Source organism: Carassius gibelio, chromosome A10 (genome assembly GCF_023724105.1).
Source record: "Carassius gibelio isolate Cgi1373 ecotype wild population from Czech Republic chromosome A10, carGib1.2-hapl.c, whole genome shotgun sequence".
Classification (NCBI taxonomy): domain Eukaryota; kingdom Metazoa; phylum Chordata; class Actinopteri; order Cypriniformes; family Cyprinidae; genus Carassius; species Carassius gibelio.
Window position 1 is genome coordinate 18101318 of NC_068380.1, and position 12401 is coordinate 18113718.

Here is a 12401-nt window from a genome sequence, read left to right on the forward strand (position 1 = left end):
TCTTTACATTTTTCTAGATTCTGGGATGCTTTTATCTGGTTTGATCCATGTAGCTGGTTTTCTGGCCAGGACACCAGCTACATATGTGCATTCAGAACATTTTAGTTTTTAACTTCCTGAGAAACATACATGTAATCATGCACTACACATGTGTGTCTTGTTTTGTACCCTGAAAAGAAAAATTACTTTGAAAAATGTTCACTCAGAAATTGCAAGTAAATTTCACAAATAATTACAAAGATGCAGCAAGCAACACATTGAGTTATATAAGAAATGTCGAAGTAGAAACACTGAAACAGTGTTTTCTTGTTAAACGTAGCCACTACAGTACTCTTTATTTACAGTTTCGAAAAATCTTTTTTTTTAGAGTGTAGTCCAGCTTCGTTTCAAATTGATGAGTAAATCATCAATACCTTTCTGTAGCACAAGGGGGCAGACGAACAGAAGAAACGGACCTTCTTCTATATATTGATCTGTTGAAGACATTAGATGGTGTTTCACTGTTTGACTTTTAATAAATGATACTAGATTATCTAGTATAATGTATAAAAATAAAAAATAAAAACCCTGGTAATAGCAGTGTGATTGACAGGCTTACCAAGGGTGCAGAATCAGGGACACTACAGGGATACAGTATGTCCCTACTAATATCCAGTGACTACCAAATTGTCCTTAGCATAATGATGATCAAACAATTAAATTTCTATGTAAAAAGTTTTGTTTTTTTTTCTTATTTATTTATTTATTTTTTTTCCGGAAGCATCTGCAATATGTCATTCCATTGATATATGGGAAGTCGTGGCCTAGTGGTTAGAGAGTCGGACTCACAATCGAAGGGAGTTCGAGTCTCGGGCCGGCAGGAATTGTAGGTGGGGGGATTGCATGTACAGTTCTCTCAATACCACGACTTAGGTGTCCTTGAGCAAGGCACTGAAGCCCCTACTGGTCCCCGGGCGCCGCAGCATAAATGGCTGCCCACTGCTCCGGGTGTGTGTTCACAGTGTGTGTGTGTGTGTTCACTGCTCTGTGTGTGTGCACTTTGGATGGGTTAAATGCAGAGCACAAATTCTGAGTATGGGTCACCATACTTGGCTGAATGTCACGTCACTTTCACTTTTATATCATATAAGGCTACCTTGAGATAAAGTTAGAAAATGGCACCACACCAATGTCAAATACTGTTCAACCTAACATTTTTCTTGATTTCTGAAACACTTTTACAATATTCTCAATGTGCAAATTAGTCAGAATACAACATTGAACTGTGAAAATGTATAATTTTAATGGAAAAATAAGTTGATTTTAAAATTTCATGACATCAACACATCAAGTGACATCAAGTTGGGACAAGGCCATGTTTAGCACTGTGTGGCATCCCCTCTTCTTTTTATAACAGTCTGCAAACGACTGGGGACTGAGGAGACAAGTTGCTCAAGTTTAGGAATAGGAATGTTGTCCCATTCTTGTCTAATACAGGATTCTAGTTGCTCAACTGTCTTAGGTCTTCTTTGTCGCATCTTCCTCTTTATTATGCACCAAATGTTTTCTATGGGTGAAAGATCTGGACTGCAGGCTGGCCATTTCAGTACCCGGATCCTTCTTCTACGCAGCCATGATGTTGTAATTGATGCAGTATGTGATCTGACATTGTCATGTTGGAAAATGCAAGGTCTTCCCTGAAAGAGACGACGTCTGGATGGGAGCATATGTTGTTCTAGAACTTGGAAATACCTTTCAGCATTGATGGTGTCTTTCCAGATGTGTAAGCTGCCCATGCCACACACACTCATGCAACCCCATACCATCAGAGATGCAGGCTTCTGAACTGAGCGCTGATAACAACTTGGGTTGTCCTTGTACTCTTTAGCCCAGATGACATGGCGTCCCAGTTTTCCAAAAAGAACTCCAAATTTTGATTTGTCTGACCACAGAACAGTTTTCCTCTTTGCCACGGACCATTTTAATTGAGCCTTGGCCCAGAGAAAACGCCTGCGCTTCAAGATCATGTTTAGATATGGCTTCTTTTTTGACCTAAAGAGTTTTAGCCGGCAACAGTCAATGGCACGGCGGATTGTGTTCACCGACAATGTTTTCTGGAAGTATTCCTGAGCCCATGTTGTGATTTCCATTACAGTATCATTCCTGTATGTGATGCAGTGCTGTCGAAGGGCCTGAAGATCACGGGCATCCAGTATGGTTTTCCGGCCTTGACCCCTATGCACAGAGATTGTTCCAGATTTTTTGGATGATATTATGTATCGTAGATGATGATTCAAACTCTTTGCAATTTTTCTCTTAGAAAAACTCCTTTCTGATATTGCTCCTCTTTTTTTTTCGCCACAAGATTGGGGGGATTGGTGATCCTCTGCCCATCTTGACTTCTGAGAGACTCTGCCACTCTGAGAGGCTCTTTTTATACCCAATCATGTTGCCAATTGACCTAATGAGTTGAAAATTGGTCCTCCAGCTGTTTCTTATATGTACATTTAACTTTTCCAGCCTCTTATTGCTACCTGTCCCAAATTATATGGAATGTGCAGCTCTAATGAAATCCAAAATGAGCTAATATTTGGCATGACATTTCAAAATGTCTGACTTTCAACATTTTATATGTTATCTATATTCTATTGTGAATAAAAAAAAAGTTTATGAGATTTGTTTTTTTTTACACACAATTTGTACAGTATCCCAACATTTTTGGAGTCAGGGAAGTCGTGGCCAAGTGGTTAGAGAGTTGAACTCCTAATCCTAAGGTTGTGGGTTCGAGTCTCGGGGTGCAATACCACGACTGAGGTGCCCTTGAGCAAAGCATAAATGGCTGCTCACTGCTCTGGGTGTGTGCACTTTGGATGGGTTAAGTCTGAGTATGGGTCTCCATACTTGGCTGTATGTCACGTCACTTAATTTTATTCTATACACACACACATATATATATATACGTATATATATATATACACACATATACACACACACACACACACATATATATAGTCCGGGTATTGAAAAATAGGCATTCTTCATTTTAATACTAAACGTTTAGCATAATGCAATTTCACATGCAAAAATAAAGCACTTTTTCTACATTCTGACATTTTTTTTTAAAGTTAATACAGGTAGATATGTTAATATAAATGTTAAAACAAAACGTTCTTAATGTTATCTATATTCGTTATTCTGGATGTCAGTTAATTCTCAGCACATAGAAACTCTTTCACCTAGATTTCACACTACAGAGACTGTGTCTGTTCCCTGAAATAGAAAATACAAAAAACGTCCAAACCAATTTAAGAGTTATAATTTAATTGAGGTTCAACAAATTAAAAACAGATGCAATACGGATAAACAAATAATAAAGCTTGGCTTATTGAATATCAGATCCCTTTCTACGAAAACACTTTTTGTAAATAATATGATCACTGATCATAATCTAGATGTGCTCTCTTTGACAGAAACCTGGCTAAAACCTGATGATTACATTATTTTAAATGAGTCCACCCCCCAAGATTACTGTTATAAACATGAGCCGCGTCCAAAAGGCAAAGGGGGAGGTGTTGCTTCCATTTATAACAACATTTTCAGGATTTCTCAGAGGTCAGGCTTCAAGTATAACTTGTTTGAAGTAATGGTGATTCATATAACTTTATCCAGAGAAACAAATGTTAATGATAAATCGCCTGTTATGTTTGTACTGGCTAATGTATACAGGCCACCAGGGCACCATACAGACTTTATTAAAGAGTTTGGTGATTTTACATCCGAGTTAGTTCTGGCTGCAGATAAAGTTTTAATAGTTGGTGATTTTAATATCCATGTCGATAATGAAAAAGATGCATTGGGATCAGCATTTATAGACATTCTGAACTCTATTGGGGTTAGACAACACGTCTCAGGACCTACTCATTGTCAAAATCATACTCTAGATTTAATACTGTCACATGGAATTGATGTTGATAGTGTTGAATTTATGCAGCCAAGTGATGATATCTCAGATCATTATTTAGTTTTGTGCAAACTTCATACAGCTAAAACTGTAAATTCTACTTCTTGTTATAAGTATCGAAGAACCATCACTTCTACCACAAAAGATTGCTTTGTAAGTAATCTTCCTGATGTTTCAGAATTCCTTAGCATACCCAAAACCTCAGAACAACTTGATGATGTAACAGAAACTATGGACTCTCTCTTTTCTAGTATTTTAAATACAGTTAAGGAAAACAGTCTGACACCATGGTATAATGAGCACACTTGCACCCTAAAGAGAGCAGACCGATGAATAGAGCGTAGCTGGAGGAAAACAAAACTAGAGGTATTTCTTATTGCTTGGCGGGAAAGTAGCCTATCCTACAGAAAAGGAAAATTATTAATTCCTCATTGTCATTAGGATATGTCCCCAAAACCTTCAAACTGGCTGTTATTAAGCCTCTCATCAAAAAAACACAACTTGACCCTAAAGAACTATTTAATTATAGACCGATCTCTAATCTCCCTTTTCTGTCTAAGATACTAGAAAAGGTTACAATTATATTCCTTTTCTGCTCTTATCATCTGATCGTGTTTGTATCTCTCTATTAGTGCTATTGGATCTTAGTGCTGCGTTCGACACAATTGACCACAAAATTCTTTTGCATAGACTTGAACACTTTGTTGGCATTAATGGAAGTGCATTAGCATGGTTTAAATCGTACTTATATGACCTCCATCAATTCACAGCAGTGAATGAAGATGTATAATATCGATCACAAGTGCAGTATGGAGTACCTCAAGGCTCAGTACTAGGGCTGCTACTCTTTATATGTTACCCTTGGGAGATATCATCAGGAAACATGGTGTTAGCTTTCACTGTTGCTGATGATACTCAGCTCTATATTTCTTCGCGGCCCGGTGAAACACACCAATTTGAAAAACGAATGGAATGCATAGTCGATATCAAAAACTGGGTGACAAGTAATTTCTTACTGCTAAATTCGGAAAAATCAGAGGTGTAAATTATAGGACCTAAAAACTCTGCATGTAATAACCTAGAACACTGTCTAAGACTTGATGGCTGCTCTGTCAATTCTTTGTCTTCAGTTAGGAAACTAACTTTTCCTATTTAGAACCTAAACTCTGGAATAACCTACCTAACATTGTTCGGGAGGCAGACACACTCTTGCAGTTTAAATCCAGATTAAAGACCCATCTCATTAACCTGGCTTACACATAACATACTAATATGCTTTTAATATCCAAATCCGTTAAAGGATTTTTAGGCTGCATTAATTAGGTAAACCGGAACCGGGAACACTTCCCATAACACCCATAACTAGTACTTGCTACATCATTAGAAGAATGGCATCTACGCTAATATTTGTCTGTTTCTGTCTTATTCCGAGGTCACCGTAGCCACCAGATCCAGTCTGTATCCAGATCAGAGGGTCACTGCAGTCACCCGGATCCAGTACGTATCCAGACCAGATGGTGGATCAGCACCTAGAAAGGACTTCTACAGCCCTGAAAGACAGCGGAGACCAGGACAACTAGAGCCCCAGATACAGATCCCCTGTAAAGACCTTGTCTCAGAGGACCACCAGGACAAGACCACAGGAAACAGATGATTCTTCTGCACAATCTGACTTTGCTGCAGCCTGGAATTGAACTACTGGTTTCGTCTGGTCAGAGGAGAACTGAACCCCCAACTGAGCCTGGTTTCTCCCAAGGATTTTTTCTCCATTCTGTCACTGATGGAGTTTCGGTTCCTTGCCGCTGTCGCTTCTGGCTTGCTTAGTTGGGGTCACTTCATCTACAGCGATATCGTTGACTTGATTGCAAATGATTGCAGAGACACTATTTAAACTGAACAGAGATGACATCACTGATTTTAATGATGAACTTTGATGAACTGTCATTTTGCATTATTGACACACTGTTTTCCTAATGAATGTTATTCAGTTGCTTTGACACAATCTTTTTTGTTTAAAGCACTTTATAAATAAAGGTGACTTGACTTGACTTGACATTCCGATAACTTTATTATTATTTGATATATGTTCTCATAATGCTGAAAGAAAACATTCTTAGAAAAACATTCTTGGAACATTCTCATATTGTTATTTTTACTTGAACTTTCTCAGAACAAAATTCTCAGAATGTCTTTAGGAAGTTTTTATTTATTTATTTATTTTGTACCAACGCCTATGAAATGTTTTTTATAACCGTTAAATAACCTTCTAATTACAAGAAAATCAGACATTTTAACATTCTAAAAATAAACATTCAAATAACAGTACATTTTGGGTTAGTAGAGCGTTTTTAACTGATGTTAGAATCACAAGAGAAAAACTAGACATTTCAATGTTTTAGGAACGCTTTAAAACAATGTTCCCAAAATGTTGTTATAACCTAAATCTTTTACCTGTGTGCAATCAAACTGTGAGCAATTGTTTTCCGCTCACCCTGAATGGTTTTCAATTATTGTAAATTCCAAATGATAGTATGCCTGATCAAATTTTATTACACTTTGTACCATCACAGTCAACTTATTAAATGGGCCAATGTTATGAAACCAGTATCTGTATTTGAACAACATCCTTACTAGAAGTCCTAGTTGCTATATCAGGACAAAATGCAACTATTTGATGGCGAGTGAACAGCTCAGCAGCTGCTGCAAGCCATAAGAGTGTGAGAATCTGTCAGCGACACAGAAGCCGAGGGTCTCGCTGCATGAATGAACTTCATGGCCTCTCGTGGCTGTATAAACAGGCCTTCAATAGGCCTCCACGTGAACGAGCAGATACTGGATTAGGTGTCGGCGCTTGGAAGTCGGCCAGAGGGTCACCATTCGATTCCAGCTGCATTCAGCACAATAGGTGACTAATGTGAGGGCTCAATCTTACATCAGCTCAGCCATCGACCCACAGCTAAAATTAGGCCAGCAGCTGCAGGCACAAAAACAAGCCAAACTTTCAACCTGGGTATGTGAAACGGCTCAGAATGCCAGCTTAATGTGAACGGGTTTGCATGTGAACTGCTTCACACATGTACCTGAGTATCAGTTATCTGCGTGAAACACTCTTGCTCTGATGAATAGATACTTCTCTTGACTTGCCATTGTGCAGAATCAATAAGACAATTATGCGTCCTGTAATCTTCCAGAGAGACGTGATCTGTTCAGATGTTACTCTATATAATTTGAGATGGATGATACTTTCACCCAATGCAGTTAAACATTAATTTTTACCAGCATGAATCAAACACACAACATTTTTGCACTCTTTCATGCTGTACGGAAACACACCATCTCGAAAATAGCATCTAATTGTCACATTGAGAGCTAAATTATTAAAGATATCAGAGTTGACTGAACACTGAAGACTAAGTGAAGATTTCACAACATAAGAGTTTCCAACAAGCTTGGATTTGCATGATTCACACACCTTAGCACAATTATCCCCTTGCTTTATTGCCTTGTTTTGCTCTAATAAAAGTTTTTCTTTGGTAAATTAGAGGGTATGACAGATCACAGATGTGATGAAGTTTCCAAAGGCTGCTATGGCGACACTCACATATGTTATTTTCTTCATGTAGGTAGTATCTTTGTGCAGCAGTAAACATCTTTAGTTCTTTGAACGCCCAGAATAGGTTAGCAGACATATTGAACGTGCACTTGTATTGCCCTCTCCTTGTTTAGAGCTGTGTGGCGATGATAAATGCTGTTTGCGTCATTCGGCTCAGTCAGAGTCCACTCCCACTCCTCACTTCTGCGTACGGTTGCCCAGCAACACATCTTCACTGAGACCAGCTGCACGTGCAATCAATAACCGTTTCTCTGAGCAGAAGAACAAAGCATCATCAATACTGAAGAAAACTGTGGCAACAAACTGAAAGGTTTTGAGTAAACGACAAAAAATATATTTTAATACAAAAATTATTATATAAATATATATTGCAAAATTATTATATTACAATATTATAATTTATTAAAAATTATTTACTAGGTTTTTACTCATATATTATTTTCAAATTGTCTCATATGTTTGTAATATCTATCTATCTACAACCCCAGTTCTAGAAATTTTGGGAGGTTTTATAAAATGCAATAAAATAAAGTGTCTGTGATTTCTTAATTCTCTTTAACTTTTATTCAATTGACAAAAGTACAAAGAAAAGATCTCCAAAGTTTTCACTGACCAACTTAAATGTGTTTTGTAAATATAATGTTAATGGCTGCAACACACTCCAAAAAAAAAATAATAATAATAAAAATAAAAAATAATAATAATAATAATATATATATATATATATATATATATATATATATATATATATATATATATATATATATATATATATATATATATATATATATATATGTGTGTGTGTGTGTGTGTGTGTGTGTGTGTGTTAATATAAATTTTACAGTACCAAATCTAAAAAGTATAGTATACATTAACATATTGTTTTGTCACAGCAAACCCAACAAACCTATCCATATGCTCTTTTTTTCTTCAAAAAGATGATTGGATATACAGTATTTCTAAATACTATGACATCCATTCTAATACTTGAGCCTCTATATCTACTAAGATCTGTTGCACCTTTGTTTCAGCTGTAATGATGCCTATTGGAAGTGTATTCAGCAACTCAAAGGCAAAACAGCATTCCTCAACTAGAGTCAGTTTAGCTCCAGCCTGGTGACACAAACACAGATATGACCAGAATCCATCTAAAAACAAAAAGGTCACATGGTTCCACTCAGTCAACAGAATCTCCACTGATTGGCTCCTCTCGCCTCAAAGGCTGGCAGCACGTGTTTCAGCAGTCTGCAAAGAAAGGCACCTATTTATAGCTCCTGGGTGCGGCTAGGAATAGCAACACGTGAATCTGGAGCAGCTGTACTGGTGAGACAGGAAGAGAGAGAGAGAGAAAGAGAGAGGGAGCTGGATTCGGCCGGCGCTGATCTCCCATTCATAGAACAACCTTTCTCAGAGTCAGCCGTCTAAACACTCGGGCTCCGTGCCAAAACCTAGTGAACTGCCTTAGGGTGTACAGTCACTTTCTAAAGCAGAATCCTGACTGAAATGAAAAGCTCATAAGTGACTGATCTGGAATGCGTTTGATTGACAGCAGCACTGTAATTAACACACAAGACATTTTTATTAAATTTAATTAAAGTTATATTCAACACTTGCTTTGTCCCTCACCGTGGATAAATGTTTTTTTTTACATCCTTGAGACTCCTCACCAAAAAGGATATATGTGATGCTGTCTTTAAATGTGGCTGGAAGAAAGTTCTGTAAGGCAGAGTAATTATGTGTAGCACACATATCATGTAGCTGTATTTATTTGATCAACAGTAAAACAAGTCACATTGTGAAATATAATTACAATGAAAAAGCTTGTTTCTATTTGAAGGTATTGTAAAATGTAATTTATTCCTGTGATGTTGAATCTGTATTTTCAGCATCATTACTCCAGTCTTCAGTGCCAAATGAATAATAAACTGATTTGCTGCTCAAGAAACATCTTTGATTATGAACAGAAAGCTCAAATGAACAGTAAAAAAATAAATAAATAAATAAATACTTGCTATGTTAGAAATGTCTTTACTGTCAGTTTTGGACAATTATGCATTCTTGCTGAGAAAAAATAAGAAATGTCACTGACCCCAAACAGCAGTGCATCTGTTTTCACATTTATTTCATTATACCTAACAGATTTACAATCACACTAAGATATACACTGTACTATCTTTTTGTAGCAGAAGACACAATACTGTTTGTATGATTATCTGTAAAATGTGCATTAAAGCAGACTGTGCATTGGTTTCGAGGAACAATGGAAATACACTTAAATATCATAAATACTTTAATTTGGTCTCTGTGGAAATGCATGTAGTGTTCCAGGAACTAAAAGCTATTTCTCGCAGAGATTCATTTTCTTTCTGGAACATTTTCAAAAGCTACACTGACAGGTCTGTTTTTGCCCCCATTTTTCATGAGCTGAACCAATCGGACTCACAACCACAGACCACGTGTAACCGCACCAGCCCAGGACCTCCACATCCAGCATCTTCACCTTCATCTGAGACCAGCCACCAAGACAGCTGCTGCAACAATCAGTTTGCATAACCGAATAATTTCTGCACAAACTGTCAGAAACCGTCTCAGGGAAGCTCACCTGCTGCTCGTCGTCCTCATCGGGGTCTTGACCTGACAACAGTTAATCATCGAAACTGACTTGAGTGTGTAAATGCTCACATTCGATGGCATCTGGCACTTTGGCACTTTGGAGAGGTCTTCTCTTCATGGATGAATCACGGTTTTTACTGAACAGGGCAGATGGCTGACAGCGTATGATGTCATGTGGGTGAGTGGTTTTCTGATGATAACGTTGTGGATCGAGTGGCCCATGGTGTGGTGGGGTTATGGTATGGGCAGGTGTATGTTATGGACAACAAACACAGGTGCATTTTATTGATGGCTTTTTGAATGCACAGAGATACCTTGATGATGTCCTGTATGCTCTGGATCCACGTATACGACAGTGTGTTCCAGTTCCTGCCAATACCCAGCAACTTCACACAGCCACTGAAGAAGAGTGGACCAACATCCCACAGGCCACAATTAACAACCTGATCCACTCTATTTGAAGGAGATGTGTTGCCCTGCGTGAGGCAAATGGTGGTCACACCAGATACTGACTGGTTTTCGAACCCCCCCCCCCCCCCCAATACAGTAAAACTGCACATTTTAGAGCAGCCTTTTACTGTGGCCAGCCTAAGGCACACTTGTGCATTAATCATGCTGTCTAATCAGCATCTTGATATGCCACACCTGTGAGGTGGATGGATTAACCTGGGAAAGCAGAAGTGCTCACTAACACAGATTTAGACAGATTTGTGGAAAATAATAGGAAACAACATTAGGTATGGCCACACTTTAGGTTCTGTGAAGCGAACACATTTTTCACATATAGTATTTTGCGCTCTTCTTAGGCCAGTGTGCACGTGAGCATGGAATGAACTGCTGGCCACATGCTTACACGAGAGAAGAAGAAAGCAAACACATGACACAAGGCTCTGAGAATCTCTCCATGCAGAGTTTAGGAGATCCCATCTTCTGAGCGCACACATGGAAACAAACACGTGTAAGAAATCTTTAATCAAATGTTGGGTGTGTCTGCGTGACTGACAGTGCCCATTGGTCAGCCGAGTTGAGGTCATCAAATGCAGTTCTAATGGTTGCTTTTATTAGTGCATTTCTGAAAATGTGTACAGCTGTTCAGACATTATGCAAAATACTTTTGTCACCAGTGTGTTCAAATGAATGCTCACGCAGGTTACTGATGTGTGGAGAGGAGCAGATGTTTACGTCTGGGAAGGAATGTTAGTGGTGTGGTCCGTGTCGAGGGGGAGGTGGGTGGCTCAGCACGTAGGCTTGGACTCGGCTTGAGTGCGCCTTCCCCTTCACAGCAAACCACCCATGTGTGAGGCAACTCTGAGCTTCCCCTAACAACTTCCAACGATTGTTTAACCATACAGAACCAAGCCAACAGTTCCCAGAGCACTTCAGATAATGGAGGGGCAGCGCAAAAAAGCTCTGAGAAAAATGAGTTGAGCAAGCCTCAAAAGAAAAAAAAAATGTTTATCTCTGATACAGACTGGACAGAACTCAAACAGTTCCAGATAACAATTACATTTAGTAATTTCATAAGACTCTACACACTACAGAGATCCTAAAGGTGGTTGAAAGAATAGGATAGGAGGAAAAATTATACTTTAATGCTATTTATTTTACTCAGAACTTGTTTTGTATTCCTTCAAGAAACTTTGCATTTGCTCACAGCAACTTTGTGTTCGGCCAAGAAACTTTGCGTTCACTAAAAGGATGTAACAATTAACCACGAGCCGGTTGAAAATAAATAAATAAAAATGTTGACTTAAATCGGTTGAGATGCCTAACAAATTGCGATGCAGTTGGAGCAGGAGTTTATATGAATGTATCTCTGAGGTGAATTGACTATCTTTAGAAAAGTTTACAAGGTATATCATCTTGCCTCTGAACGGTGCATATTAAAGTAGCGTTTATTAGCGCAGCGCTGCTTTGTTTACATCGGTAACCCACTGTATCATATCTGTTCACCAGTGCCACCTGCTGTCAGAGAGTGCATCTGTCTCAGATCAAACTAGGTGGACATTTTGTTCAGTCAAACCACTTATTACAAAACATTTCACATAATAAATAATTTTGGCGATAAAACGTTCAAGACGAAAATGTTTTGTATGAGTTGCTTTCTTATGTTGAACATAAAAGCTGGTGGTTGACATTGACTTCCATAGTAAGGAAGAACCACAAAATGTTTGATTACCAGCAATCTTCAAATATCTTTTATGTTCAACATAAGAAAGCAACTCATACAGGTTT

At 38.2% G+C, this 12401-nt stretch overlaps 1 long non-coding RNA gene across 1 annotated transcript; it reads right to left on the minus strand.

The window, feature by feature from the left end:
* Window positions 1-6136: 6136 nt before the first annotated feature.
* On the minus strand, window positions 6137-8886 carry LOC128021692 (uncharacterized). Its single transcript, XR_008185637.1, has 2 exons — window positions 8574-8886; window positions 6137-7804 (listed from the first exon to the last, which is right to left on the minus strand). It is a non-coding gene; the product is annotated as an uncharacterized LOC128021692 (long non-coding RNA).
* Between the last annotated feature and the right edge of the window lie 3515 nt (window positions 8887-12401).